We start from the raw sequence: 26,523 nt of genomic DNA on the forward strand, positions 1-26,523 counted from the left end.
AGCAAGATTCGGAATCCGGAAGACCGTGCACCGCACAGTGGCTGGAGGTCCCAGGGTATTGGGGTATTGCAAGAACGCAAGGTAGCAGCAACCCGTGGGATGGCTCAAAATGCAGGTCTTCTTGAGTCTAGTGGGTCTCACCAGGCTCTGGTTTCGGGTCGTCGTTTTCGGAGACCCCAGGTCGATTGGAAGGAAGGGCTGCGGCAGGCTCTGGTTACACAGCAGGCTCTCCGGCCGCTGGAAATCATTCCTGCCGATTTTCCTTCGTCGCCGCTGGAAATCATTCCTGCCGCTTTTCCTTCGTCATCCTCTTCGGTTTTTTGTTCCAGTAGTCGACATTACTTCAGCTTCCATGTTTCCAGTATTTATCAGGAACTACAACACAACCTCTGCATTTTCTCCCCGCATTTTACAAGAAAGGGGCGTCTGGCTGTCCAATCAGGACAGCCAACCCCCTCCCCCCCACTGGGATTTGGCCCAGTTGAAGGAAGGCCTAAGACAAAGGAGGGGGAAGTTTTGGACTCCTCCCCCACTTCCTGTGCTTACAGACTGACTGGAGCCTGGGCGGGGTGTCCAGGGGATTCCCGCCAAAGGCAAAACTCAAACAAAGGAATTTCCCAACCTGGATGTCGGGGAAAGGAACAAGAAACAACAAGAAACACTAAAATGACAGAAAAAGAAGATAGGGGCCATTTTGGTAAAATGAGCACCCTTAGGTGCCTTTACTGCAGCTGTGATTACAGCCCGCGGTAAACCAAATTAGTAAAAGGTATCACTGCCACCAGCCATTAAAGGTAAGCTTGTCACTAACAGAATTGTTACAGTTTAAATGTGAAAGGGGATACATTGTATCTCCCCAGCACTCCACATAATGTGGGGTGTGCTGGTTTCACAGAATAAAATGCAAAAGGGATCCAAAGATCCTTTCTACCCTTGGGAACTGTAGTTCACTCAAGGTTAGCACAAGAAAGTTAAATGGGGAGCCCCTATGGCAACCCAGCAACAACAGGCACTTATTTAAAATAAGTTGTTAGACATGATAACTTTAAAAAGACACTATGGAGAGTCTTAAAAATGACACCCTTAAAAAGAGTTAAAGATTAGGTGAGTGTGGAAAAAGGTTCCCACTCACTGAGGTATTAATGAAAAATATCCCACTAGAAAAGCAAAATGTTCTGGAGTTGAATTAGGAAAGGAAGATTTACCAGCTCTGTGGAAATCTTACCTAACAACATGCCTTTGCATTACATCAATGGCAACATGTTCAATGCGCTTGATGGACCAATCAGCGGCTTTTAAAATGTGGACCAAACATCCCCCTAGGAAAGCTGCCTTACTGGCCATGGCACCCCTAACCGAATGGGCCCTGAAAAAAGAGATGTATATACCCGCCTCCCTCACGGCCCACTTTACCTATCTGGCTATAGTGGCCGAGGACACTGTTTTATGGGGTTTACGGTAAGAAATGAGCAGCTCAGAGGAGCCTGGAGCTCTAAGCCCCACAGTCGTTTGTTCAAACCATCTTAGACATTGCACCACACAGAGCTTGCAATTTTCCTGAAATGAAGGGTAGGAAACTGAAGGAATCATACATTTAGTTCTCCTAGAAACAAAGAAGGTTATTCCTTGAGGAGAATACATTTTATTATCAACATCCAATGCTCCGATATCCGAAACCCTTTTAATGGAAATGAGGCACAATTACATGGGTAACTTGGAGAAGAGTTGTTGCAAAGTGAAATTCCCATTATCAGACCAAGACTGAAACAATTGCAGCACCAAATTAACATCCCACAAGAAGGAATACTTCGGCTTAGGCAGCACCATGATACAAATGGATTTGAGAACCTTACAAACCAAAAATTGCCTTCCCACAGGTTTGCCATTCACCAACAAATGCCCCGCAGAGATGGCTGATCTGAATCCATTAATCGTTCTGTATGCTTTACCTTCATTGAACAACTCCACTAAGAAAGGTACTTCCTCTATCCATTAATCGTTCTGTATGCTTTACCTTCACTGAACAACTCCACTAAAAAATGTACTTCCTCTCTAGGAGGGACAGAATTGGGATTGATGTCTTGAGCCACGCGCATCAGCCCACGCTGAGGAATAGCCAAACCTGGTGGAGGCTGCCCTTGAGTCCTTGATGACACACAAAGTGTCCTGCGAAAGCACTTCGGAAACAGCCGGAGGAGCTGGAATCTTCCAGGCCATAAGGGAGAGATGCCCCTGAAGGACCAGGTTGTGAGGGTGACCTGTTGGGTCTGTTATGAAGAGAAAGTGAAGAGGAAGAAGAAGAGGAACATCAACTGCTACTTCTAAAAGGGCTGGAGACCACACTTGAGATGGCCAAAAGGGCATTACTGTTAGCAGCGTCACCCCATGTGTGCGCATTTGTACTACGACCATTGCTATCATGGCGAAAGGGGGGAAGGTGTTAGGCAGAATCCTGTGCAGTGCCCTTAAGGACCACTACACACAATTAAGACTACAGGTGGCAATACAAGTTTTACCTTTGGTACAAGCCTGTACTACTATGTCAGAGTGGTAGCAGTGGCGGAGCAGCCAGGCTTATCTCAAGAGTATATGAGCAGTAGCAGAGATTAAACAAAGGGACCACAATTACTGTGACTCAAGCAAACACAGACTCAAGGTTTCAGGTAGAAAAATATAAGTACATTTATTTTTAAACCAATCGTTAAAACACAACACTTCTATTAAACTTCAATGAAAACCACACGTTAAATACACTACAACTAACCAATTCACTTTGTACAGTACGTCTCAAGGTAAGTACCCTGTGTTTGAATGAACCAGTGTTATGGACAAAGCATGTTACCGCAAATACGATTGCGAACACTTTTTGACAGTTCGGTCTACTAACTAAACGCGTATCCGTGACATGAAATGCTAGCGCGGCAATACAGACTTAGCACCTGAGATACCCAGAGGGGGTTGGAGGCAAAATAAATCACAGGCAATATTTTGGTTAGACAGGAAGAATCAAGAAACACTCAGAGACAGGAGTTCAAATGTCAAAGGGCCGGAGCCAGGGTCGAAAGACACCAGGGCCTGTTGCCGAAGATCACACAGTCAGTTCACGATTCAACGTAGCCAAAAAGTACTTCGATATTGTCAATGTTCGGAAGCAAAAGTTATAAGAAGGAGGGAAGACAAGGGCAAGCCTTGCACATGAAGAAAAGGGGTTCACCCAGTTTCCCCAAGTAGAACACAGTAGTTTGTTCCAATGGTGCAGCTGGTGCCCTGGCAGTTGTTCCTGTTGGTTTCCCGCAGACCCACGATTCCTGGAAATTTGTTGGGAAGGAGGACGTCTGAAGGGGGTCTGCGCCACACAGGGATGAAGCCGGCAGCAGCGACGCAGAATAAAAGGTGAAAACAGGAGAGGCTCTTCAGATAGCTATCCGGACCACTACAGCAGCGTGCAGCAATTTCGACCAAGGAAGAGGATCCTCTGGCTGTAGCAGATGAGCTGGTTATCCCCACCAGGCTCAAGGGAAGAAGACTCCGGACTGGATCTCCTCTTAGTCGTTGAAGGGAAGATAGCTCAGCACTGCAGCAGGGCTTCACTGGGATGGGGTAGTTGCAGCAGCCGTTGTTCTCTCCGCTTCCTTGTAGTTCCAATGGCGACTCTCTGACTTCTAGCCCAAGAGACCTGCCTTTTATGCGAAAAAAACCCTGTTCACACAGCCTGGCTGTCAATCACCCAGCAGGGGGGTTGTCCAGCCCCAACAACTACCCTGGCCAATCATGACAAAGTGCGACTTGGGTTTCCTAGGATACCCTGTGCAGGGCGTGACTACACCCCTCTCTTACATTCAGCCCACCTAGACACCCAGAAGCCTTGAGGAGGGCTTCTGAGCAGAAGCCCGCCAAAAGACAGTGAACAAAGAAGGCAAACCTAGTTTGACTGCAAAGTAAATCACAAGAATGACTTTAACAGAAAGAAAAGGCAAATAAACCCAACCGGAGCCAAAAGACAGACAATTTGGTCAAGCGGGTTTATGTTCAATTTATCTAATATAATTGTGGTAGAAAAGTTAGGGTAGATACCACTGCCACCAGCCAAGCCTATATGTTAAAAGAGCGAAACAATGCTCTAGGAGGTACAGATACAAAGGGATACGAATTAACCCTTTCCAGTATTCCATGGAAGATGGGGTGTACTGGATCTGTGGTAGATTGACTAAGTAAAGTTAATGGTAACTTTACCCCTTTTCTGGGGGACGGTAGTCGCATCAGAAATGGAGTCGAGGGAAGTCTCAGGGACTACCCTGTGCCACGGCACTGAAGGTGCTGTGTCACACACAAAAAGAAGGGGGCTACTGAAGTGGTGTACTCCAGAGTCCACAATAACGGGTAGAAACACATAGCCAAACATAGGTAAGAGTAGGGGAAAAGCTCTCACTCTTACCAAGTGAAAAGAAAATAAACTCCAGAGGTCCAGCAAAGCTGCTGGGGGACTCACTAGGTGAGGGAAATTAGCCATAAATGAGAATTCTCCCCAACAGAAGGCATAGGACGTGGTGTCTGTCCAATTCTGAAGGAACGTGTCGGTTGCCAACGTGTTGGTGTCTGGTCTCCAACTGTAAAAGTGAGGCACCTGGCAATTGAGCATGGACGCCAAGAGATCTATCTGAAACTGACCCAAAAGGGCAAAGATCTTGGCAAAGACATTTCTGTCTAATATCCAGTCGCTCCTGACCTGCAGGTTCCTGGAATTCCAGTCCACTACTGCATTGCTGGACATCGGAAGGTATTCCGACGTTAACACAATGTTCCTGTCCATGCAGTAATGCCAAAAATCTCTCGCCAGGTCCGCAAGGCCTTGGAACGAGTACCTCCCAGATGGTTGATGTAACGGACTGCTGAGATATTGTCCTGCCGAAGGACGACACAGCAATTCCCCTGATCTTTGAGAAGACTCTTGACAGCAAAAGAACCCGCTAAAAGTTTCTAGACAGTTGATATGTAGAAAGTATTCCTAATCTGGCCACTTTCCCCCAGTGGACACCTGTCCTATCCTGGGCCACCAGCCTGCCCTGCTGGCATCCAACATCGGCAGTGTCATGGTCATGATGTCAGGGGCACAGGCATGCAGGGGTCGCATGCACAGGAGAGCTGGGTGGACACTGTGTTGGCGCCTTTGGCGCCAGGCTCATAAACAAAAGTAAACAAGAACATCCATTTAACACCAAAAAGCTTTTATTATGGACATAGCACTTCAGATTAATTAACCTTGAACATTCCATCCATTAAACACAGCCCCAAGTGCATTCTTGGGTGTGGCTGCTAATGGATTCACAGATATATAAGCTGCCCTGATCCTCAAGACAGACGCTTCACGTTATTCTGCACTTACCAGCAGCGTAACTCTCACCGTCGCCTGAGGTCAGACCTGCTTACCTTTGAAGACCCTGCTTCCTGGACATCCTGCTTCCTGCTAGCATACTTACCAACTGGGGGAAGCTGTTCTTACCTGTACATCTCTTCGGCAAACCGAGCATTCATCTTTACACTTTCCAGAAGCAGGAAATCTTCATCTTGGCACCGCAGCACGACACGCTCCATCGTCGACAGCAGCGCCTGCAAGGAAAAACAGAAGACAAGGTTAGACATTGAAAAAACAGTCAGTTTAAGGTCACGTTTCGCCATACTTCGCGCTTTTCCGTAAACCATCCCTTACCTGCTGTCGAACGTCGTTTTTGCATCAATCTTCCATTCTGCTGTGTCTCACAGCTGCATTGAGGCCGCATTTCCATCTAATTGAAGAAAACAGAAGAGAGACATTATTGCGGGCATAAGGAGCAACATATAAAGGCCCTCATTAGGACCTTGGCGGAGGACCATGGTGCAATTTGCACCATGGTCCATGGCGCAAAGCTGCCAACTCCGCCAAGGTGCTTGGCGGACTTACCGCCCCATGCCGACCTTGGCGGGGCGGTAAGTCCCCAATCCCCATTTTACCCTTCCCCATTCCCATTCTTGCCCCATAGGGTATAATGGGAGTGGGGAAGGCGTTAATTACGCCACCGTAAATTACGGTGGCGTAATTAACATCAAGATCCCGTAGCGCCATGGATTTCTCCGCCTGCAAAAAGCAGGCGTAAAAATCATCCATGGCGCTACGGGAACTCGTAGTCTGGCGGAGAGGTACGCCATGCACTACGCCGGCGTAAAACCCTCTCCGCCAGGGTCCTAATGAGGGCCAAAGACATTAAACAGAACGAACAGAACCACAAGAGTTCAAGAGACACTCACCAATCATAAAGAGAAGCATATTTGCAGCTGGATTGGACTAATCCTTATCAGGGATCAGTGAAGGAACTAGATCCCATTCAACGCGCCCCTGCCAGAAGTAGCAGGACGGAGAGCTTAAATTCCATAATTCACAGGTGAGCTTTATGGGCCGGCGTATGCTCACAGAAACCGTACTTTGGGGAGAAGGGTTCGAGAGCTACAACAATCACAGATTGGCGCACTCACACGCTCTTATCTCCATGCAGGAGCAGTATTACCACATACCACCGCTCACCACTTTTCTACCGAGGGAGAGGCCTGAAAGGGGGTGAGTCAAGTTCAGGGAGGGCTGCAACCGTGCCCCAACGCCTCCGCAGAGACCAGGTGAGCGTAACAGGCAGATGGACCAAAGGTTGCCTTGCCATTCCAGGCGTCCATGTGCTTGAGCCACCAACAGAGCTCAATACTGGCTTCTGGAGACAGGTGTACTAACTGAGAGTTAGACGGATTCTTGCAGTGATGTCTGGCTTTTAGATGCTGTAAAGCTCTGTAATGAAGAGGGGCTGAAAATATAGCCTAAATGGAGGCTGAAGGTTTCCAGACTACCCTGGCCAAGTGCCCGAGGGAGACTGTTCCCCTTTTTAGCAGAAAGCGGATCTCCTTGCAGATCCTTACCAGCTTGCTGTCTGGAAGCAGGAAGATGCATTGCTTGGAATCTATACTGAAGCCCAGAAATTGGATACATTGCATAGGCTGGACAATTGACTTTTTTTACATTCATTACAAAACCCAACCCCTGAAAGAGAGAAACTGTTATCACTAGATACTCCTGAAGAGTCTGAAACCCCTGAGCCATATGGAGCATGTTGTCCAGATAGACGATCACTCTAATCCCCTTGGCTCTGAAATGAGCCATCACCGGTCGCATCAGTTTGGTGAAACACCAAGGGACTGAGGAGAGACCGAACGGGAGAGATGCAAACTGCCAAGTGAGAGACTTCCACTGGAATTGGATAAACTCCTGATGTGGAGGGTAAACTGGAACCACAAAAATAAGTGTCCTTGAGGTCTAGCTTGACCATCCAGTCCGCAGGGAGAAGAGTATCTCTGAGGAGGTGAATGCCCTCCATTTTAAAATGTTGGTAAACCACAAAGGAATTTAGGGCTCTTAGGTTTATGATAGGACAGTAACCCTCTTGTGGTTTAGGAACTAAGAAACTAATGCTCAGGAACTGAGAGGCAATGAAGGTAGCCAGAACCACTGCATCCTTGTGGATGAGGTCTTGGACCTCTGCATCGACTGTTTTCTGCTTGGCCCAATCGAAAGAGAAGGGAACTGGGTGCGCTAACTGACATGGAGGAGAGAAGAACTAGATCTTTACTTTTATTATTTATACTCCGTAGACCATGGACCCATAGGCTTAAGGGCGCAACGACCAAAACAAACAAGCAAAGGACAACAGGAAGGAGGAAGAAGAGACATCATAACCAGAAACAGGTCTTCAGAGATCAGCAGACAAGCATCATGTAAACAGGTGAGTTTTTTGTTTCTTCCTAAATAATTCTGTGGACTTTAGGCACCTCAGGTTCAGAGGAAGGCCATTCCAAGATGTAGGGGCTGCGTACTGAAAAGATCCCCTTGCAGCCTTCGAGGATCTACACCTGGGAAGAGCCTACTGATCAGTATAACTAGATCTGAGGGTACTCGTGAGAGGTTTTTCATTCAGAAGATCCTGAAGATCAACTGCCATCTTGCCCAGTCGACATTTCTGTGTAATAACCAGGAGACAAAACAGACATCTTGACCCCACAGGGAGCCAGTGCAGAGCACGTCTAGCTGCCGAGACATGGTCTCTACGAGCAATTCCCTTGACTACTCGCACTGCTCCGTTCTGTATTACATGGAGCCTGTTACAATCCGTTTTGTTAATTCCGTTTTAACAGATTACAATAATAGTCTATTTTAGCACCCACGATTGCTCTTGCAATAGTTTCCACGTTAGCACACCTTTGACCTTTTATTACCCAAGCTAACAGCTTAGGATAGTAAGCTGAAGATGACACCAGGCTACCTACGTGTGCCTTCAGGGTTTAGGTGTTGGTCCAAGTTGACACCCAACGTCTTAACCTTCTTTAGAGTGAGTATTTTAGAGTCCTCGATGTGAAAACTGTCATAAGAGGGAACCAATTTCTCTAACATATTTGGGGTCCCCAAAATCAGCAACTCTGTTTTGTCTCTGTTGAGAGCCAAGTTATTTTGGACCATCCAGCTCTCAATGACAGTGTAAACTTTGTTCAGCAGTGCCTCATCTAATTCATGTGTCCCAGAAATAGGGGTGATACACAGAGTATCGTCAGCGTAATCCATAAAAAACGCTCTCTCAAGTTCCAAAAGAGCAAAGAAGGGTGCCATACAGATATTGTACAGGCAAGGAGATAAGCAAGACCCCTGAGGCACTCCCACTTTGACGGTAATAGGCGATGCTACTGCCTCCTCATGGAAAACTCTACTGTCCTGAATTGTTTAGGAACGAGGCTATCCATTGAACCGCTGTCGACGAGAAATTGGCTATGTCCTTCAAACTGGTGATCATGATAGAGTGATCCACCAGGTCGAAGGCCCCCCTTGTCCATACGTTCCCATAGACTGGCCTTGAGTTCCAACAGCGCAGTCTCTGTAACAAATCCCTGCCTAAATCCAGATTGACGATTATTAAGAATGGAAAATGTATTAAGGTGGTCAGAAATTTGGACATAAGTCACCCGGTCTAGAATTTATAACAGGAACGGGGTGTTGGAGATACATCTATAATTAAGCAGCATATCTACTGGAAGCCCAGGTTTTTTAATAATGGGGGTTACACCCAGGCCTTTTTTAGTTCCTGGGGCACTATGCCTGCCAAGGAGGTATTCACAAATTTGTAGATAGCATCAAGCAAAATAGGCGAGCAGGTTTTAATGATTACCGCCGAGCATGGATCACCTTTACACGTAGTGGTTTTTAACTGATCCACTATCGTGGCAAGATCTGACACCGGTATGGCAGAAAAACTAAATTGAGTAATAAGAGGGCATCTAGCGAAAACCACATCCGCTCCCTCTCCTGGTGCATTAGGTTGACTCACTTTTTTCGATCAATGTCTGCCTGGATTCCATTCAGTTTGCCCTGCATAGCATCCTGAATAGCAGAACACCAGGCTGCATCCTTAACCAGTAGGTCCGAATTATGATTGAACAGGGTTTCCTGCTCCTTGATAATCTTGAAAAGTTCCGTCACATTCCGAGTGGGCACTTTGTATTCTCGTATTAAGGGAATTTTTTTTCGCAACTACAATGGCAGATTTATATTCTTTGGCTGCTCCTTTATAGGCTGCCAAGGTTAAAGGAGTAGGATTCTGTTTCCATTTGTAGAAAAGTTTAAGAGCTGAGGCTTTAAAACTCATATGTTCTGTGGAGAACCCGGAATTACTTTTTTGTACTTCCTTACACCTTCTCGTTTTTAGTGGTGCCAGCGTGTTGGCAATACTGTCCAAAGAAGAAGAGAGAAGCTGCAACATATCTGCGGGGGATTTTATATTTGAGAAATTCTCAATGTCTGGGCTCAGCAGGGGTTCAATCCGCTCCAGAGTGGGATTCTTAAAGTTTCTAGCAAGAAACTCTTGAGTCTTCCCTCCCTTCCTCTTTACAGGAAATACTACCTGCACTGTAAAGTGCACAAAGTAATGATCATACTTAGGGCAAGGCGATACTCGAAAATCCTTGAGAGTGGAAACCCAATCCAGGGTATGTCCTTTACAATGGGTAGTACCTTAATCTTTTGTTCAAAACCTAGAATTTCGGAGGCCAAGTTATCATCGTCGTGCCCAAGCCACAGGTTGAAATCCCATAATAACAAAAAAAAATAGTATTAAGTTTCAGTAATGGAAGGAGGAAATTAGAAAGGACCCAAGTAAAGTCCTCTTCCACTGAGGGAGGCCTGTATATCAAAAGAACATTGATGGAAGATTCCGCATTGAGTCCTATCTTAATGTACTTGAACTCTAACCCTTCAGCGAGTTGGCCATTAATTTCCCAAACGGTGGGCGAAGATCTAAAAATTAATGCAACCCCTCCCCCTCTCCTATCCATCCTATACTGACGTAGCTCTCACCCAAAACCTCTCACCGTTTGGAGAACCCAAGGGTCTGATGTGAGCTCCTCCCATTGCAGAACAAACCTGGCCAACCTTCCCACCCAAACATTTGCGTGAAGAAACACTTAAAATGTAAGGCGTTACCTGGAGCGGTCCATGCTCTACTGCCGCCTCTGCCGGGATGTCCTTTCCACTGGTACCCACTCTGGGGATGGAATGCAGGTTGAGCCCCTAGAGCAGAGGATGAATGATGTGCACCCCTGGCTGCGTATTGTCTGGGATGGAATGAGCCCTGGGATGGGCGGCCAGAGGAGCAGGAACTACCTCTTCCGGCCTGGTTAAAACATTTGGGGCAAAAACCTTCTGGATATTGGTTTGTGCTTTGTCTAAAGATGTGACGGTATGGACATAGGCCAACAAATCCTTTACAGACCTTTCCCCAAAGAGATTACCTTGGGCCTTGGGGCCTGCCTCGCTCTCCGCCTTATCCCCTTTATCCGTTAATTTTGAGACAATTTGCGTGAGAAGCGCCTTGCAGCGTTCTTTCGAAATGGCGGCATTAGCTTTGCCGAGCAGGCAAATAACTCTTTGCACCCACCCTCGGAAGGGGTGCACATCTAACAGGGAGTTGACTAGCCCAAGACAGAAGGCTATTTAAAGCTCTTTTAGGGGAGTCTTCATGAACAAAGGAACTAGGATCAGGACCATCTTGACCTACTAAATGCTTGTATTTCTTCTTGCACTTACAAGGTATTTGAGGGCTCTGGGTCAGGCTGAGGGTGAAAACCCGCAATTTTATTTATGAGTCTATCAAATGCAGAGGCCAATGTACAATTGAGCTCCTGCAGAGCTGAATCCTGAATATCCTGGATTACCCTTGTGACTACCCATGGGGCGGATAAGAATATCTCACCCAACCCCCTGCTAGGGACATCCTGAGCTCATACTCCCTTATCACTTTTCTTAAAAGGCATACCTTTGGTACTATTATCAGCTGACGAAGGACCCTCGCCCCCTTTGGTAGCCACCATCTTATGTAGAGCTCCAGAGCCCCAGAATAAGAGAGGACCTCAGACCCACCTGGGAAGGGGCAACCCAAAGGTTTTAGTGTAAGTGTTTAGAAACAGAGTGCTTACTGTGCAGCAAAGAGACACCAAGAAACACAAATAAACACCTCAGCCGAGCAGGCTGTGCATAATCATTGGCTGCGCCTTAGCACGTGAACGCCTGAAGTGTTGTTAGTTTTCCTTCCAGGCAAAAGTGCGTGAGGAAAAAGACAACCCCCGCTTACAGAAACATGTTTTGCTTGAAACCCCAGCAGGCGGAGTATGGGCGGACCGTTGTTAAAGTTTGTCTAAAATGTAGGCACTGGGGAGAAAAAACCTCAACCTTAATAGGAAAAGGTATGCGGTTTGCCGAGCAGTCACAGTGAACTACACATCACAGGAAAGCATCCCGAATGGAGCGAAGCGCCCGGCTGCAGAAACCCGAGCTGGAAATACGAGCTGCCGGGGCTGACTGAAATAAAAAGAGAGAGAGAGGCAGGGAGGGACCAAAGACACACTCCCCCTGAGGCCGCAGAGGAGGGAGCAACTGCGACACCAAAGGTGTCAAAGCACCGTGGAGGCCCTGACACGCACTGCTAAAGCCCTAATTGCAACGTTACCAACAAGGCTAACGTAATGAAACACAGTAGATGCACATTAGCAAAAAGATACAAACAACAAAGTATCACTAGTGTTGTGGGGTATTCTGTACCGCTGCGATGTTCCGTGAGCCCCGCACCTGCCACAGACTCACAACGAGACATCCGTTCGGTTCGGGCTCCCCGGTCGCAACTGACAGTTGGGGCATGCCCCTTTTATTTAAAGGCACGCGGCGGAGTGCAACTTCACTCCGCCGCGTGCCGAAGCCCCTAAAGGGGCAGCACCATACTCCTCCTTTTTCATGAGGACAAACAGTATGAACATAACACTCAAAACCCAACATAATAACCCCACACCACAGAACTATAACCCTGCTGGACCCCTTTAATCACAACCACCCGGGTCCCCGAACAACTGGCGCACCCCACCGGGATCGCTCGGGATTACTGTTCCAACACATAGTCACTGAGGCGAACAGGTTTCTCTCACCCTGTCCTCAGTGGGTACCGCCTGTTCGACCTCTAGGAGGGGAGCTCCATCGGCGGCTGTTACGCCGACCGGAGACCGATGGAGGGGTCCCAAACCCCCGCCCTTGTCTGGGACCTCCACAATGTCCTGGGGCACTTCTGTCCTGGTTTCCCCCCGTCTTTTGAAGAAGCTCATTTTCCTTGTGACCGATGCACTGCCATCCGAGGCGGTCACCATGGACCCTTTTACTGCTATCACGTACAGCGGCTCAGGTTCGTACATCAGGGATAGTTTCCTGTGCGGGTGCCTGTTTCGAATCAGCACCTCATCCCTGGGCACGAGATGCTGAGGTCTGAGCCCTCTCCTCACGTTCTCTTGTTCAATCCTCAGCCTGCAGTCTTGCTCCACTTGCTGGTTGTCAATGAATCCCGATTCCTTTTCTCTGACTTCTTGTAGCAGCCCCCTCGGCTACCGCTTGAATAGTACTTCCGCCGGGGCCACTACCATAGGAGGTGCAGGGGGTGGCTCGATAGACCTGCAGGAATGGATATAGCACCCTTTCGAGGCATTGTCCTTGCCCCTGCGCTATGCAGAACACCTTGTTTAAGGTGTGCATCAGTCTCTCCGCCTCCCCATTTGCCCTGGGCCAGAGCGGGTTGATTTTCCTGTGTTGAACCCCGTAATCGTCCATCAGGGCGGCAAACCGCTCGCCTTGGAATAGCGCCCCATTGTCTGAACACAAGGTTTTAGGGAGTCCATGAGCAGCGAAGACCTTTTCCATGGCCACCACCACATGCTCAAAGGCCACCAACTCGATAAATTTGACTTCAGGGTACTTGGAGTATTCGTTCACCACCACCAGGAAGTGGGTACCCTGCGTTGTGGAGCCAAAATAGGCTTTTACTACCTCCCAGGGACGCGTGCCTCGGGGCATGGCTTCAATGGATGGCTCCCTCTGTGCGGGGGGATGCTGACTGGCACCACACACACAAGGCCACATACTCTTCTACTCATCGCTCCAACTCCAGGAACCATGCTTTGAGGCATAGGCAGGTCTTGGCAGCCCCTTGATAGCCCTGATGGGCCAGACCGATCACCTCCTGGACTTTGGCCTGAGGGACCATGATGCGGCCAGCCCTTAGTAGGAGGCTGGATGTGGCGAATAACAGTTCATCCCTCACTTTCCACAGCTGCTCAAGGGCCACCTTTTCCTCTTGCGTAAGCATTCCCAGAGATTCCAGTATGCTCGTCCAGGATCCCTGTTGCATCGCCGCTCTTAGGATGCGAAGGAATTCGTCCTGTGCCGCCGCTGCCTCCAGGTTTTCGAGTGGCAAAGCGTTCGGGGTCGCCGCCTCCACCACCAGTTGAACATGGTCGTCAGCCTCCTCTGCACAGGCATCCATCGCGCCCTCGATACCTCCCTCGGATGGCGAGACAGGTAGTCGGCCGCATTGTTGGAGCCTGGCCGGTAAACCAGCGAGATCCCATAGTCAAGCAGCGCGAGAATCCATCTTTCGATCCTCGCCAGTGGTTTAGAGGATGAACCAGCCAAGATGGGGAGCAAAGGTTTGTGGTCGGTCACAACCGTCACTGGTCTGCCCAGATCGTACAACCGGAAGTGCCTACACCACCACAGCACAGCCAGGGCCTCCCGCTCAATTCGGGAGTAGCGCTGCTCAGTCTCAGACGGCGCCTTACTGGCATATGACACCGGGCAGACGCTGGAATCGGGTCCAATCTGTGTCAGTACGGCCCCTAGGCCAAACGGGCTGGCATCCACTATTATTTCAGACTGGAGGGCGGGCTCAAAGAATGCCATAGTGTCTTCCGCCGTGAGGGCGCTCTTAATGTCCTCGAAGGCCGCTTGCTTGAGCGGTCCCCACTGCCATGCTGTCTCTTTCTTGGTAAGGGCCCGCAGGGGCTCCGACCTGGATGCCAAGTTCTTAATAAAGCGGCCACAGTAGGTCACCATGCCCAAGAAACTCTGTACCTCTGACATATTTGCAGGTGGGCGTGCGTTCTTGATGCCCTTGACTTTGCGGGGATCGGGAGACACACCTCCCTCCTTAAACATGAATCTGAAAAATTCAATGGTCGGTTTCAGAAATTCACATTTCTCCCGATGGAGCGTCAGGCCCAGCGACTGCAGCCGCTCAAATGTCTTGGCGAGCTTGTGTAGATGGTCCACCTCAGATTTTTCAAACACAAGGATATCATCGCTAATGTTCAAAACACTGTTGAGGTCCGCCAGGGAACCCCGTAGTATATTTTGAAAAATCTCAGCCGCCGAGGACACCCCAAAGCTGAGTCTCTCATACCAGTACATGACTCTGCGAGTCGTGAATGTTGTGATGTACCTGGACTCCGGGTGTAATACGACCTGGTGGTACCCAGCCCTGAGTTCAAGTTTCGAAAAGAAACGGGCCCCCTGCAGCTCGGTGATGATATCGTCTATGGTTGGTGTTAGATGTCGCTCTCTCCGGATTGCCTTGTTGGGGAGCCTCATATCCACACAGATCCTCAATGAGTTTGGTTGGTTGGGTTTTCTTGCAACCACGATGGGGGACACCCACAGTGTCGGTCATCCACTTTCTCAATGATATCGAGGTTGACCAGGTTGTCCAGTTCTTTGTCCACTAATTCCCTCAGGTGGAAAGGCACCCTGCGGTGCTTGAGAGGAATGGGCTGCACAGATTCGTCGATTTGCAGCCTTACTGGGTCGTCAGTCATCTGTCCAATCCCCTGGAATAATTGGGAGTATTTGTCTAGTAGGGTTTGAATGTCCTCCAAGTATACTGAATACGCGAATCGTACAATCCCCAGGGCTTCTGCCGCAGCACAGCTCAGCAGTGTATTGGTGCTGACAGGGGTTACATAGAAACATGCTCTTAGTTGTGAACCACTGTGCCCCACCTCCACTACAAATGCACCATCCAGGGGAATTGGCTGAGAACCCCCAAATGTGAAGATTCGATCCCTGGGGGCGGCGAGTTTCGGGGGACACTCCATGGCATCATAGTGTTCTCTGGCCATCACATTGACGGATACCCCTGTGTCCACCAGAACCGGGATAGGAGATTCATTGACTGCGACAATGCACTGTGGTTGCGTCTGCTCTTGGATTTGAGGGTCTGTTACGCTCACCTGGTCTCTGCAGGGACGTTGGGGCATGGTTGGAGCCCTCCCTGGATGCGGCTCTCCTGGATTGGTTCTCTCCCTCAGCTGCTGCGAAGTACACTGCTCTGGATGCTGGTACTGCTCCTGCAAGAACACGAGAGGCAATAAGAAGGGTGTGGCGGTATCGTGACTCCCCTCTGACCTTTCGTGCCAAAATGAGGTGAGTAAGCATTTACCCATAGGCTCACCTGATATATTGTGAGGGCGAGCTCTCCGTCCTGATTCTCATCAGCAGGGGCACTTCAAGATGACCCAGTTGCTTCACTGGTCCCTGGATGTGGCACCCGGCCGGCTGTGACCGAATCACTTTGTGAAGGTAGGAGTTTTTAGTGATGATTGTTGTTCATATTAGTTATTAATGTCTTGTCACATGATTTAGATTTGTATCCTTGTTAATGTCTCTTTCTCCCTTATAGATGATGGCCCAGCTGAGCCGCAGTACTGGTGGAAGGCACGAAGTGTTCCCAAGAAGATGACAGGTTGGAGTCTTAAGGTAAGCGCTGGATGAAATAGCGCGCGATCTTAGCAATTGTCCTTATTAAGTTTCTAACCTTATTGGTTCTTTTCCTCCTGCAGGGATAGTCTGTCAGGACTTGGAGAAGAGTTGCGGTGTGCGGACCTGTCGGCGGGAGAAGGATATCTGCAACCGTGAAGAAACTGACCATGTGGAGCTCCAGAGTTGGTATCCGAGCTGCGGATAAGGTAAGACGCGCTGCCGGAAGTTGTATTCCAAGAATCAGGTAAGTGTGCTCTGGTCGATCGCGGATGGAGTCACTGCGAGCAGGTAAGCGAGGCTTCAGCAATGACTCTGTTGGTTCTGACGGAGAAAACGGGTAAGTGGCGCCTCTGCGATGGTTTTGCTGGATAACAGGTAAGATGCTTCTCCGAGATGGTTTCGCTGTCGCTGGGAAACAGGTAAGAGGCTTCTCTGAGATGATTTCACTAGAAAACAGGTAAGATGCTTCTCAGGCGGCAGTGAGCGTTACGCTGCTTGGCCTGTGGGCGGGCAGGCCTAAATAGCCTGATCCCGGCCACGCCCTCTTGCTCTGCTAGATGGTTCCGCCCTGCCACTCCCAGATGATGCTGCACGTGCAGCTTCATGTATTCCTATGGCCACGCCCGGCCCAGAAGCACATGGAGGCTTAATATGAGATGGGATAACACGTGCCCAAGGAAAAAGGTGTGCAGAGCACACTTTCTTATGAGCATGGCGCCAAAGGCGCCAGGACTGGGTCCAACTGGACCCTTTAGGGGATGTAAACTGTGGCCCCTGTCCAGTGGCCATGACAGCACTCCCCCTCAAAGCCCCTCTCACTATTGTCCTCCCTCCTAGTGTTGGTTTGGTGGGATTATTACAATGAAATTGTCTAACTAGCCGTGGGGCATGGAAAAATTCACTGGGCTCCCAAGTCCGGTCTTGCGGTCCGTAGCCTTTCCAATCAATGAGGTAGTATAGTTTGGATCGTACTACCTTAGAATCCAAAATGTCTTTGACTTCATATTCCGGTTCCCCTCTATGACATCTGGCTCGGGTGGTGGTTCAATCCGAGAATCTGGCTCCATTGGTTTCAAGAGGGAGACATGGAATACCGGATGGATCCGCATGTTAGTTGGTAAATATAATTTCATGGCTGCAGGATTAATAATAGTCTTGATGGGATAGGGCCCCAACTACCTAGGCGGAAGGCTCGGGGTCCTTTCAATGGGATGTTCTTGGATGCCAACCAAACATTATTCCCAACTTTGTAAGGTGGGGCTTCCTTTCGGTGTCTATCCGCACATTTTTTCTGTTGTTCTTTAGCCTTGGTTAGAGTCTCTGCGGCCTCTTGTAGAATTCGTGTGATAGTCTCATGTAAGGGTTTGACAGCTGGCATTTCCAATTCGTCAGGAGAATCAAAGATGGATGTTCAAAGGTTAACGACCTTGGACTGTATAAAATGGGGTTTGTCCGGTGCTAGTGTAGACTGAGTTATTGTAGGTGAATTCTGTTAACCAGAGATGGTTTTTCCAAGGCTCTTCAGTTTGTTGTAGCATGCACCAGAGGTATTGCTCTAAGGTCTGGTTGGTCCTTTCGGTCTGGCCATCGGTTTGGGGGTGGTGACTCGTGAATAGCCAGAGGTCAATCTTGGCTATTCTGCAGCATCTCCTCCAGAGAGCAGAAACAAATTGTGTTCCGCGATCTGAAATTAGCACCGACGGGAAGCCATGTAGTTGAACAACTTGCTCCAAAAACACAGTGGCAAGTGCGGAAGCAGTTGGAAGTCCCTTCAAGGGAATAAAATGGGCCATCTTGGAGAATAAGTCCACAATAACCAGAATAGTATTGAACCCGTTGCTGGGGGGAAGATCGGTAATAAAATCCATCAACAGTGTGTGCCATGGTACTGATGGTACCGCTAAAGGACGCAATAGTCCCGCAGGGCTTTGTTTCTGAGATTTATTTTGTGCGCACACACCACAGGTGGTGATGCATTGGGCAATGTCTCTTCTCCAGGTTGGCCACCAATAGCCCTTTTGGATCTTGGCCAGAGTCTTGGTGATCCCAGGATGCCCTTCCACTAGTGATTCATGGTAATTTGCTATTATCTGCCTTTGCAGGGTTTTGTCTGGGATATATAGCCTTTCTCGGAAATAGGGCAAACCATCGATGGAGTATTGGTCTCCTTGAGCTAGCCATTCCTGTTGTGCAGTTGAGTTCATCTGAGATCGAAGATCAGTTTTCAGTTCCTCCAAACAGGACGTTGCAGCGATCTGGTTCTGAATTCGTTCTTCGGGTATAATGGCCACAGGCTCTGATGTTGCGAAGGCTTCCTTGTCTTCTCCCATGCGAGATAGGGCGTCGGCTTTCCCATTGCGCACTCCTGGTCTGTATGTAATAATAAAATCATATTCTGAAAAGAAAAGAGCCCAGCGGAGCTGGCGCGAGGATTGGGTCTTGGCTGTCTTTAAATATTGTAAATTTCGGTAATCTGTAATAACCGTGACCATGTGCTGGCTCCCAAAATATAGTGTCTCCATGTCTTGAAGGCTCCTTTGATTGTCAATAGTTCCTTGTCGGTAATTGCGTAGTTAAACTCTGGCGCAGAGAATTTACGGGACCAGAAGGCTATGGGATGCAGTTGTCCAGTACTCGGATCTCTTTGTGATAGGGCGGCTCCCATGGCAATACTTGAACCGTCTGTTTCCACCACATAGGGCAGGTCGGGACGGGGATGCCGAAGAACTGGTGCTGAAGTGAAGGCCTAATTCAGTTCCTGGAAGGCCTTTTCTGCCTCGGGAGACCAAAGGAATCTTTTATTCTTCTTCAGTAAGGAAGTGATTGGATGGACTATCTGCGAAAAATCATTTGTAAAAGTTGGCAAAAATGAGTATGCTTTGCACTCCTTTGATTGATGTTGGTGATGGCCATTGTAGAATTGCGTCCACCTTGCAGGTATCCATGTGAACACCTCGTGGAGTAAGCATGAAGCACAAAAATTCGACTTCCGTGACGTGGAAAGGGCACTTTCCAATTTGGCAAATAACCAGTGTTAATGTAGCTTTTCCAAAACTGCTCTTACATGGGTGACATGATCTTCCTTGGATGAAGTGTAAATGAGAATATCATCAATGTGCGCGAATGCACAAACGTCCAACAATTCGTGAAGTACATTGTTCATGAAGAACTGAGATGCAGCAGGTGCATTGCATAATCCAAAGGGCATGACCTGATACTCGAAAAGCGCGTATTTGGTTCGGAATGCCGTTTTCCATTCGTCCCCCTTTTTAACCCGCACAAGATGGTAAGCCTCTCGTAGGTCCAATTTAGTGTAGATTTGGGCGTTCTTTACTTGATCGAGCAATTCCGGGATACGTGGTAGGGGTTACCAGTTCTTTACGGTGATTTGATTCAGTGCTCTATAGTCTAAACAAGTTCTCAAATCACCTTCTTTCTTAGGTACGAAGAATAGAGCTGAAGAGGCAGGGGACTTAGACGGGTGGATAAAACCGTAGCTAGGTACTGGCCCAAGTAAGATTTCAGATGCTGATTTTCTTGCTCAGTTGGAGCATAAATTTGACTACATGGAATTTGTGCCCCTGACACCAGATCGATTTGGCAGTCGTACGGCCAGTGAGGAGGTAGAGTATTTGCTTGTTCCTTCTGGAACACATCCTGATAGTCCAGATATTCCGAGGGTAGGGAGTCCGAAAGTCCCAAGATAGATTTCGTTTCGAGTTCTTTGCTCTTCTCTTCTTGGTGGAAGCAAATGTTGGTGCATTCTGGAGGAAAGGTTAGCACTCTTGTTCGCTAGTCGATCCTTGGGTTATGTGTTTCCAGCCACGGCATTCCTAAGATCATCTGGAACTGGGGAGCTCCAATAAGGTCGAAGGTAATGTCTTCTCGATGGCTGCCTTGACATATCAGCGTGACTTTGTCGGTATGTTGCGTCACAGGACCGGATGACAGTTGCGACCCGTCCACTGCTGTGACGTTTTCTGACTTGAGCTTTTGAAGAGGGAGACCTATTCGTTCGGCCAGATTTTGATCAATATATTTCCCCACTGCACCACTATCAATATATGCCTCCAAGGCATATACTTTTGTGGGTTGCTGATGGTTGACCAAAAGTACAGGTCTGTACAGATTCCTTCTTTTCGCTCGACAAGTGGACCCCTACACTTGCCGAGCGCTGGAGTTTTTCCGATTTTGTTCCTTTTCTTCATTACCATTGTCAGTTGCTCCTACAACTCTTTCAGGGGGTTTGATGGGGCACTCTCGAAGGAAATGTCCTGCTTTTACGCAGTATAAACATAGTTGTTGCCGTCTCCTTTTTTCTCGCTCCGCCTTGGAGATAGGACCGCGTAATCCTCCGATCTGCCTAGGTTCGACTAGTTCATGGGCTTTGGCTGAATTGTAATTGTCCCGGGGTCGCATATAGATGGATCTCCCTTCATTCCTTGGGCGGTCCATTCTTCGATGCTGCAACCTGTGATCTAGTTGTACCGTCAGATTTATATACTCTGCACATCCTTCAGGAGGATTAACCACTTGGGCTAACACATCTTTTAATTCCCCACGCAATCCATGATAAAAGACCGTGGTCCTCTTTTCTTCCAGGCAATTTGTCTCTGCCACGAGGCGATTGAAGATGGCTATATAGGTAAGCAAGTCTTGGCTCCCTTGTCTGAGGGACAACAGTTCGATGTCCAAGGCTTGTCCTTGGGTATGTCTAGCAAACAACTTTTCCATTTCCCGTTGGAAATCCCCAATGTTTCGGAGCAGAGGATCATTATTATTATTATTATTATTATTATTATTATTATTATTATTATTATTATTATCCTGGTTCACTAATGGTATCGACCAGTCTGCTGAACTTCCTCCTAAATAGGAAAGAACAAAAGCAACTTGTGCGCTATCGTTTGGAAAGGCCCCAGTTCGGCACAGAAAGTGAAGATGACATTGATTCATGAATATCGCATATTTGTTTGGATCGCCGGTGAAACGTTCAGGTGGGGCTAGCGACACTGCCCCCGGAAGCATCACCTGGACGGGCGGTGATGGCTGCGGCGTAGGAGGTTGTGCCATCCCAGGTAGCGGAACCTGTCCTGCATGTGTCTGAACCATTTGCCTTGCCAAGTCATCAGTTTGTTCCCGAGCAACCACTAAGTCCCTTCGCAAGGCATTGATCTCTTGTCTAGAAGCATGGACTTCAGCCTGCAATTCCCCTAGTAATTGGGCCAACTGGTCGGTTTTCGAGGTTTCCATAACGCCCAGGCAGAGATTCAGAGAGTCTTCGCGTTCTGTTACGCTCACCTGGTCTCTGAGGGGACGTTGGGGCACGGTTGGAGCACTCCCAGGATGTGGCTCCCCTGGATCGGTTCTCTCCCCCCAGCTACTGCCAAGTACACTGCTCTGGATGCTGGTACTGCCCCTGCGAGAACATGAGAGGCAATAAGAAGGGTGTGGAGGTGCTGTGACTCCCCTCAGACCTTTCTTGCCAAAATGAGGTGAGGAAGCGTTTACCAATAGGCTCACCTGATATATTGTGAGGGCGAGCTCTCCGTCCTGCTTCTCATCAGCAGGGGCGCTTCAAGATGACCCAGTTGTTTCACTGGTCCCTTGATGTGGCGGCCCAGGCCGGCTGTGACCGAACCACTTTGTGAAGGTAGGAGTTTTTAGTGATGATTATTGTTCATATTAGTTATTGTCTTGTCACATGATTTAGATTTGTATCCTTGTTAATGTCTCTTTCTCCCTTATAGGTGATGGCCCAGCGGAGCCGCAGTACTGGTGGAAGGCCCGAAGTGTTCCCAAGAAGATGACAGGTTGGAGTCTTAAGGTAAGCGCTAGATGAAATGGTGCATGACCTTAGCAATTGTCCTTATTAAGTTTCTAACCTTATTTGTTCTTTTCCTCCTGCAGGGATAGTCTGGCGGCGCTTGGAGAAGAGTTGCGGTGCGCGGACCTGTCGGCGGGAGAAGGATGTCTGCAACCACGAAGAAACTGACCGCGTAGAACTCCAGAGTTGGTATCCGACCTTCAGATCAGGTAAGTCGCGCTGCCGGTAGTTATATTCCAAGAACCAGGTAAGTGTACGCTGGTCAATCGCGGATGGAGTCACTGCGAGCAGGTAAGAGACGCTTCAGCGACGCCTCTGTTGGTTCTGATGGAGTAAACAGGTAAGTGGCGCTCCGCAATGGTTTTGCTGGAAAACAGGTAAGATGCTTCTCCGAGATGGTTTCACTGTGCTGGGAAACAGGTAAGAGGCTTCTCTGAGATGGTTTCACTGGAAAACAGGTAAGATGCTTCGCAGGCGGCAGTGAGCGTTACACTGCTGGAGCAGAATAACGCAACGTGTTGGCCTGCGGGTGGGGCAGGCTTAAATAGCCTGATCCTGGCCACGCCCCCTTGCTCTGCTAGATGGTTCCACCCTGACACTCCCAGATGATGCTGCACGTGCAGCTTCATGTATTCCTATGGCCATGCCCGGCCCAGAAGCACGTGGAGGCTTAATGTAAGATGGGATAACACGTGCCCAAGGAAAAAGGTGTGCAGAGCACACTTTCTTATGAGCCTGGCGCCAAAGGCGCCTTTAGGGGATGTAAACTGGCCCCTGCCCAGGGGCCATGACAGGGTCTCAATGCTAGATACAAAGAAAATGTTCTCTTCTTCCTCCTCCTCCTCCTCCTGCTTCTCCTCCTCCTCCTCCTCATCCAGTTGTGCACCATCCTCACCCTGATCGACCTGGGCAACATTGGGCCAGCGAGATTGGCCAAAGAAGCCAGACCGCACCAGACCCCTCGCCACCCTCAGCGGCAGGGACGCCCTACATACTCAGGCATAGTGGTCGGCCAGGCCGCAAGTCTTTCCTGCCGCTGGACACTCAGCAGGGTGGGGCAGGTCATACCCACACTTCATGCACGCCTCCTCTGGCTTTCCGGCCCTGTCACGGAAGTTGCCTGCCAGCCTCTGGGCCCCTCTGTCACCACGACCCACGGCACAGACCTCCTACGTCTTGACAGGACGTGCACCCGCTTCCATTCTGGATGCATGTACCTCAGATACTTCTTGGCAGCGACCCAGTTCCAGGATGTGGGGCAAAGTGATCCCAAGTTCCCTCAGCACCTGTCTCCGTAGCTTCCCCGACGAACACCCTTGTATCAGCTGGTTCATGACCATATCGTCGGGGTTGTCCCAGGCACATGCCACCGATAGCCACCCGAGATAGCCATAGAATGTGTCCAGTGTCTCATCCTCTTTTTGGCGGGTGGAGACCATTACAAAATCTTCATAGTCTGCATTAGCTAAGAGGAAGAAAGTTGTTGTGGAGAGCCATCTTCGCTGCACCGTAGAAGGCATCTGCAGGTTGGAGGGAGTCAAAGATTTCATGTACCACAGGCCCTGTAGGGTACAATAAGGTCACCAACTTGCTGTCGTCGTTGGTCTCCATTGTGGCCCCGAAACACATGTCGAGGCGATCAATCCATCGCTTCCACGTGGGCCCCAGGCTGGATGGAGGGCCAGACACATCGAATTCAGGGATTGGCTGAAGTGCCCCTGGGAGCCTCATCTGGGCCATGGCTTAAGGCACAGGTGGGGGCCCAGGCAGGGCTGCAGGCGGAAGCTGGCCTTGAGGCGGTGGCTGAGCTGCTGGTTGTCCCCTGTCTTAATTAGCCGGATCACTCATGGGTCAATGGCACAAGCACCCCTTTCGGATTACACAGGGGCTGCAACTCACCCAGATACTCTGGCCTGTGCAGGCTTCCTTGATCTTCAAGCTTCCACACCAGTACACAATGGGGCATGCATGTACAGGCCTTCTTGATCTTCAGACTTCCTCACCAGTTCAAAATCAGGGCATAGGCTATGTAAATTGAGTTCAGTCACATAACAGCCCGGTACTAGAATGTACATGACCCCGCAGGCAAGCAGGGAGTATCCAAAAATTGAGCCAGGGAGGTCTAGGGTATTCCCAGGAACAGCAAGCTTCCTGCAGTACCTCACCTTCACTCAATGAAAAACACCTTAAAAACAAAACTTTTCCAAATTTAAAGGTTTGTGTGAGCAGAGATAGCTGCCTGCTACACCCATGTCCAAAATGTATGCCTGGATGGCCTACATGGGCCCCTCCGGAGCGCCGCAATCATCCTAGGCCTCAGAGGCAAAATGGCCGCCAGCTGCATGGTCTACACCCTCTCTGCAGCATAGAATGAGTGGATTCCATCCCTCGTTCAACATACAAATTGAAGTTATGTCCACCGCCGGGCACGGGGCGTGACTCCGGTCTCGTCACCACTGTTGTGGGACACTCTGTACCCGTGCGAAGTTCAGTGAGCCCCCGCACCCGCCACAGACTCACACAACGAGGCGTCCGCTCGGTTCAGGCTCCCCCGTTGCAACTGACTGTTGGGGCACACACTCTTTAAAGGCACGCAGCGGAGTGCAACACCACTCCACCGCATGCAGAAGCCCTTAAAGGGCATCACCACAACTAGGACTTATATAAAGGGAGATCCACTATTGGGTGTAGCAAGGGCATGTCCTGTCTTCCATTTTGGTTTGGGGTAATCCCCTTAAATTGGGTTAACACACACAACTTTATTTTTAAAACTAAACTTGTTTTATGTTAAGGTTTGTTTCTGGTTTCTTTGCTGCTGTGTTGTCAAGTAGTAAAGATAGTTCCTGATATCCCAAAAATCCAAATGTTTAATTAGCAGATCAGTTGTTAAATCAAAGGGGTTGCAAAATAGTCCACTGTTTTAGCAAGCAGCGACGCTGGTGTATAATTCTAACATAAAAATTATGTTTGTGATTGTGATGCAGGTCTTGTTCCAGAATCTGACCAGAACTGTATGCTTTCTGGTGCAATATTCCACTGTTTGTAATTTTGACAGTTAAGGGAATAACATGGAGATAACGTGATCTGCGTAATATCATACTATTTGGTGGAATGAGTATAAAAGAAATAGAACCTCAGTCTTCTGGTTCAAAAAGTTAACAATTGTTGCTAGGCTTCATTTCTCGCTTTGCACACCGCCTCCATAATTTCTTTAAGTAGCGCATTTTACTGGTATTCCATTTTTTCTAAGCATGCCCACATTTTGCAGATAGGAAAATTGCAGTATCAAGACCTGAAGTGATGTGCCCAAGATCACACAGTTTTGTTCAAGTGTGAAAGTCATGAGTACAATCCATATCTTATGGTACAAAATCTACCTTTATTATCTTTAGACCACATCCCTCCTCTTCGCTGGTCTTTTTCATTCATTCATTCATTCATCCTAATGTTCAATTTATTTTGAAGCACTCCCAGATTTTGGGGATGAGCAAGCAGAAGCAGTGAAAGGTGGGGTGATTTACCAAGATCACACAATTATGCTCACATGGGGAAGATGGGATAATGACCCACATTATATGAATACAAAGAATCCACTAGACCTTTTATGTTGCTCTTTCCTGTCCCCTTCTCCATTCCCTCTCCCTATTTTGCCATCTCCTTCTCTCCTTACCTGTGGTCAATTACTATGTGGAGGTCAGTTGACAGGTGTCTGTATGGGTATGCACAGAAGTCAGAGCTGTGTCAATGCAGAGTTGGGTGGATGTTTGAGGTGTGAGGCAGCATCGCAAAATGTTGGGTGGGTTGGTGTGCATTTGGCAAAAGGTGCATGTGCGTGTGGAGGTGCATTTGGGCAGTGTTGCTATGATGGAGTAGGGGATGATAAATCGATGGATTGTAGGAGACTGCTTAGAGTTGTTGGAAAGTGAGAATGTCTCTATGGAGGTAATTAGGTGGATAAGTGAGAAGATGGGAATGCGTGGCTTTTGTTGGAGAGAGGAGGTGTTTGTGTGGGTGGGGATTGGTGTATTAAATGTGCATGTGGGGGCAGAGGTCTGATTTTAATGTATTGTTAATTCTGCATGAGAACATTATTGCTAATCCAGTCCATTAATACTGCATAGAATAAACATTGCTAAACTGGTCTCCTCTATGTTATGCTAGTTGCCAGCCAACTGGCCATTATAGATTTTTGCAATAACTGTGCATCAGTATTAATAATCCCTTGTCTGCTGCATTATTGCAAATCTTTTTCGTGCTAGTTAATATTTCTAATTCTACCTAATTGCTCTTATTCGTAATCCCACCTGATGGCTAGTCTTGATAATCCTGTTTGATATTGCATGTTCCTTTTGATAGGGGATGAACTTACTGGACAATGCACTTGGAAAAACGGATTGAAATGCAGAGTTTCTGGACCTTATTCAAACAAATGTTAGCAGTGAAACCCCCTTCAAGCTTCCTGGAAATGGTTACACTCCTTTGATCAGTGACTTCATATTCAAAATTGGAATGGGTC

The 26,523-nt window shown here is 48.5% G+C and overlaps 1 protein-coding gene across 7 annotated transcripts in view; it reads right to left on the minus strand.

Annotated features, from left to right (window-relative positions):
- PARP4 (poly(ADP-ribose) polymerase family member 4) overlaps positions 1-26,523 on the minus strand; it is a 2,748,946-nt gene that overhangs the window by 1,922,448 nt on the left and 799,975 nt on the right. The gene's annotated exons all lie outside the window — the stretch shown is intronic.

The sequence above is a fragment of the Ambystoma mexicanum genome, chromosome 7q (assembly GCF_040938575.1).
Source record: "Ambystoma mexicanum isolate Mex_15411 chromosome 7q, UKY_AmexF1_1, whole genome shotgun sequence".
In the NCBI taxonomy this organism is placed as follows: Eukaryota; Metazoa; Chordata; class Amphibia; order Caudata; family Ambystomatidae; genus Ambystoma; species Ambystoma mexicanum.